Source organism: Malania oleifera, chromosome 11, assembly GCF_029873635.1.
Source record: "Malania oleifera isolate guangnan ecotype guangnan chromosome 11, ASM2987363v1, whole genome shotgun sequence".
In the NCBI taxonomy this organism is placed as follows: Eukaryota; Viridiplantae; Streptophyta; class Magnoliopsida; order Santalales; family Ximeniaceae; genus Malania; species Malania oleifera.
This window is the reverse complement of record NC_080427.1, coordinates 83,931,964-83,937,963: the sequence shown is the minus strand read 5'-3', so window position 1 is coordinate 83,937,963 and position 6,000 is coordinate 83,931,964.

The following is a 6,000-nucleotide window of genomic DNA, read 5'->3' as shown; positions in this document are numbered from 1 at the left end:
ATTTTAGCAAAGAGAACTTGAACCCTAATATTCTCCAAAGTATTGATTTATAAAAATAATTTTTGGAGATTTGATAAAAAGGAAATTGTGTATTACAGCATATCATACATAAACGATTGTATCGTTTTCCTACATTCTGAGCTTCAAGTTATATCATATGTAAATGTATTAGGAATTTGAATTGTACTCATGAGCTTTTGTTTGGAAACATTTTTGAGTGTTTTTACAGATTCTATTGTATACATGGTTTTGTGTGTGAACCAAGGCTTGAGGAGAGAGCTGTATCTCTTGGAAGCAGTGGAGTAGGAGGGAGCTATACCTCTTGTAAGCAGCGGATTGTAAGGGAGGTTCCATCCCAATTTAAGGAGCAGGTATTTTAGTGAAATCCTTGAGCGGTTGCTCAAGGCAAGGATGTAGGCTGAGTTGGTTGAACCTAATAAAAACTGTGTTTGTCTTCTCTCTTCCCTTTACTCTTTACTTTTAGCTCTACATTTAAACTGTTTGTCTTGTATGTGTAAGTTTAATAACATTGCACACAATTAATTGGGTAATAAGAACTCATTGCTAAATATACAAGTAGGGATTAAGAGGTAAATAGATTCAACAAATTTTAAAATACCCAATTCACCCCCCCCCTTGGGATTACACCTAATTCAACAATTGGTATTAAAGCGGGTTTACATAGACTTAGTAGTCAATTTGTAAAAGGATCACATGGCATATATCGATGTAACTCCATTCGGTGAGGGACACTCATCCACTAGATCACCCATTTTTTGTGGTGTAAACTACACCTATTGGAAACGTAGGATGAACATATATCTATTGAACGTAGATTGGAAGGTTTGGAAAATAGTGACTAAGTGTAATCATATTCCTATGAAAGTAATTGATAAGATTAATGTACCTATAACTAAAGATGAATATATTGAAGAGGACTGGAAGTCAGTACAAATCAATGTCATTGCCATGAACTTGCTTTTTTGTGCATTAGATGTAAATGAATTTAATAAAGTAATGACATGTAACTCGGCTAAAGAAATTTGGGAAAAATTAGAAGTTACATATGAAGGTACTAAGGAAGTCAAGAATAGCAAGATAGACATGCTCACCAGTGAATATGAAGCATTTAAAATGACAGTTAATGAATCTATACAATCCATGTACACTAGATTCACACACATCATCAATTCTTTATATGCACTTGGAAAGACTTACCCTACTTATGAGTTGATCAGGAAAATACTCAGGGGATTACCTCTAGTGTGGGAAGCGAAAGCTACGACAATAGCAGAAGGGAGAAATCTCAAGGAGATGTCAGTGGACGAACTCATTGGATTGCTCATCACCTATGAGCTGGCAATAAACGAGAGGAAGATTGAGCAAAGTAAAGCAAAGAAGGTCACTGCACTTAAGGCATCATCAAGCTATTCAAGTGAAGGAAGTGATTCTGAAATGGATGATGACATGACCTTGCTAACAAAGAAGTTCAGGAAGTTCTTGAAGAAGAACAAGAAGTTCAATAGAAAATTTTGGAACTCTAAATCAAAAAGAGGAGATGCTAGCATGAAGAAAAAGAAGGAGGATCCACCAACATACTACAACTGCCGAGAAGTTGGACACGTCAAGCCTGAGTGCCCCAAACTAGTGAAAGCCTCAAAGAAAAAGAAGAAGGCACTAAAAGTTGGTTGGATACTCATAGCACTAGCGGTTCAGAATCTGAATCCAGCGACGACGAGATTGCCAATCTGTGTCTAATGGCACATGATGACCTTGAGGTACAATCATCATTTTCATCATCTTTGTATTATTCTAGTGAGTCTAAAAATGAAAATGGCTTGATTTCATATGATGAACTAAAACAAGAATACCTATACTTTATTAAAATGCTTGAGAAGAAAACAATGAAAATCTTTGAGTTGAAAAGAAAAGTCAAAGAACTTTCAAATTTGGTTGAACGCTAAAATGAATCTCATGCATCTTTCATAAAAGATACAGATTTGAAAATTAAGGAGTTGGAAAAGGATTTGAAAGATAAATCTAAAATTATTTGTAAATTTACTGAGGGACAAAACAATTTTGAAAAGCTCCTAGGATCTCAAATAAAATCCCTATAAAAGGAAGGGATTGGCTTTAATGGAAAGGAAAATCTAAAGAATAGACATCTTTACATAAGTTATTTCATAAGAGAGTCAAAGTCATATGGTCCAATGAAGAATTATTATAAAAATACTACATGCTTTAAATGTAAAAGGTTGGGTCACATACAATTTGACTGTCCTTTCAAAAATAAAGATGTCAAAATCAAGAAAAAATGGAGAGTCAAAGGAGAATATAGCACTAACCCCCCCTGGACCCAAGAAAATCTGGGTACCAAAGCTAGTTGTTTGATTATGTCTTGCAGATATGCTTAAGATCAGCATCCTCAAAAGATAGATGGTATATGGATGGAGGATTCTCATGTCACATGACTGAGGATAAAGCAAAGTTCACATCCATCACACCCAAGGATGAAGGGTTTGTTACTTTTGGAGATAATGTTAAGGGAAGGATCGTAGGTGTAGGTAAAGTCGGAAATGATTCCTTACTCATTATAGATGATGTTTTATTAGTTGAAGGTTTAAAACACAACTTATTGACCATAAGACAACTATGTGATAAAGGTTACAAAGTGTCGATACTGAAATTGCAGGATTTTTTTGAGTTGGTGGATAAGGCCACTATAGCAGAAATTGGAGAGCAGTTGGAGGCTAAGAAGTGGAGACAGAAGAAGAGGCAGACACCTTCTGGTTTCCAGTAGGGAGTCGGCCGTGGTTCGTGGAAGAGAGGAGGCTACCACAAGTCGGCAGGGATCTGGAATCGTGGTTTCCTGGGTATGCAGCCACTTCTAGCTTGCCTGACTTGTGGGAAAAGACACCCGGGGGAGTCTCGTGTCAGGTGAGGTATCTGCTACTGGTGTGGGGAGCCAGGGCATATAATGAGGAATTGTAAGACTCATCTTGATGCTGCTTCTACTCCTAGACCTGATCAAGGAGGCTATCAGGTGCCACGTGGAGGTCAGTAAAGGAATATGGCTTCCGCTAGGGTCTTTGCTCTGACGCTGGGTGATGCTGAGGCGGCGGGCGACGTGGTGATTGGTACGATTAATATGTTTTTACTTAAAGTTATTGCATTTTTTGACCTAGGGGCCACACACTCGTTTGTATCTATGGGGTGTGTTAAATTATATGGGGCAGACACACAATCACTAGATGTTGAATTATTAGTGGCTACTCCGACCAGGTCAACAGTGAGGTGTAATAGGGTACTCCATGGCTGTCTAGTTAATGTTCAGGGGAGAATTTTATCTGCTGCTTTGGTGGTGTTGGGCATGCATGGGTTTGATATCATTTTTGGCATGGATTGGCTAGCAGCTAACTCTACGATTATAGATTGTCGTGCGAGAGAAATGATATTCAGACCTCCAAGAAGACTAGAATTCAGATTTATAGGGTCACGAGTACAATTTTTATATCAGATGGTCTCAGCTATCCAGGCGAGGAGACTACTCCTGAGTGGTTGTCAAGGATTTGTGGCCTTTGTGAAGGAAACAAGAGGGAATGAAGTGAAGCTCACTAGTATGCCAGTAGTAAAGGAGTTTACAGATGTGTTCCCAGATGAATTACCAGGTCTGCCACCTGATCGTGAGGTGGATTTCCCTATTGATCTACTTCCTGGTACAACACCGATTTCCAAATCACCGTATCGAATGGCGTCGATAGAGTTGGTAGAATTAAAAGATCAGTTGTAGGATTTACTTGATAAGGGCTTCATACGACCTAGTGTATCTTCATGGGGAGTTCCAGCATTATTTGTGAAGAAGAAGAATGTGTCTATGAGAATGTGCATAGATTATAGGGAAATTAATAAAGTGACCATCAAGAATAAGTATCCTCTACCCCGTATCAATGACTTGCTTTATCAGCTCCAGGGTACACGGGTGTATTCTAAGATCAACCTTAGGTCAGGCTACCATCGAGTAATCGTAAAAGCAGAAGATGTATCGAAGACGGCTTTTAGGACCAAGTATGGGCATTACGAGTTCTTTGTTATGCCATTTGGTTTGACTAATGTTCCTGCGATATTTATGGATTTGATCAATAGGATTTTCCATCCATATTTAGATCAATTTGTTGTTGTTTTTATTGATGATGTGCTGGTCTATTCAAGGAGCTATGAAGAACACGAGATACATTTGAGGTAGGTTTTGCAGATGCTTAGGGAAAAAACGTTGTATGCAAAGTTCAGAAAATGCGACTTTTGGCTCTAGAAAGTTGAGTTTTTGGGTCATGTTATCTCAGGAGATGGAATTTCTGTGGATCCCATTAAGATTGATGCAATAGTGAATTAGGCTAGACAGAGGAATGTTCAGGAGATCAGGAGTTTCCTATCTACCGTGATGCATCCTTGAAGGGACTTGGTTGTGTATTGATGGAGCATGACAGGATGGTGGCATATGCGTCTAGATAGTTGAAAGAATATGAGAAGAACTACCCTACCCATGATTTTGAATTTGGTACAGTGGTACATGCATTAAAGATTTGGAGGCATTACTTGTATGACGAGTAATGTGAGATTTTCTTTGACCACAAGAGTTTGAAATATTTCTTCACTTAGAAGGAACTAAATATGAGACATAGAAAGTGGTTAGAGCTTATTAAATATTTTGACTGTACTATCAGTTACCACCTAGGGAAAGCAAATGTGGTAGCTGATGCATTAAGCAGGAAGTCCGGGGAATCAGCGTTGGTGGCTATGGGGACCCAGCATCTGATCATGATGGATCTGGAGATACTCAACATAGAGTTGGTAGAGAGTAATCCTCCAATGTGTATCACCAGTTTAGTGGTACAACCTACTCTGAAGGAAAGGATTAAAGCCACTCATAAGGAAGACCAAGAATTAACGGAGGTGATGGATAGAGTGCAGGCTGGTCAGGGAGAGGAATTTTCCATTTCAGATGACGGAGCTTTATGGTTTCATTCCATATTGTGTGTTATTACTGATGCTGACATCAGGAAGACCATCTTGGAGGAGGCTCACAGATCTTTATACATAGTTCATCATAGTAGTTTGAAAATGTATAGGGATCTGCAAGAGTTTTACTGGTGGAGTGGTATGAAGAAAGAAATTGCAGAGTATGTATCCCAGTGTTTGACGTGCCAGTAGGTAAAGGCTGAGTAGTAGAATTCGGTAAGTCAGTTGCAGCCGTTATTTATCCCAGAGTGGAAGTGGGATCATATATCCATGGACTTTGTTTCAAGGTTGCAATCGACATCGCATGGCCATAATGTGATTTGGGTGATTGTAGATCGGTTGACCAAGTCCACCTATTTCCTCCTTATCAAGATCAACTATTCCTTCAACCATTTGGTAGAGATTTACATTCAGGAGATAGTCCGTTCTCACGGAGTTCCCATGTCCATAGTCTTAGATCGAGACCCCTGTTTCATGTCATGATTCTGGAGAAGCTTGTAGGAAGCTTTAGGGTCTCAGCTATCATTTAGCATGACATTCCATCCTCAATCAGATGGGAAGACTGAGAGTATGATACATATATTGGAAGATATGCTCTGGACGAGCGTATTGGATTTTGGGGGTAGTTGGACTCAGTTCATGCCGCTAGTAGAGTTCGTGTATAATAACAGTTATCAGGCCAGCATTGGCATGACACCATTTGAGGCTTTATACGGTGGGAAATGTCAATCTCCTTTGTATTGGGACAAGATGAGTGAGCGGCGAGTTGTGGGACCAGAGCTTATGCAGCAGGCGTACGATAAGGTTCGGCTTATCAAACATAGAATTAGTGCAGCTCAGAGCCAATAGAAGAGTTATGCTGATAATCGCCGCAGGAACTTAGAATTTGATATTGGGGAACATGTATTTTTTCAGATAGCTCCGTTAAAAGGAGTTATGAGGTTTGGAAGAAAGGGTAAACTTAGCCCTAGGTTTATCGGTCCA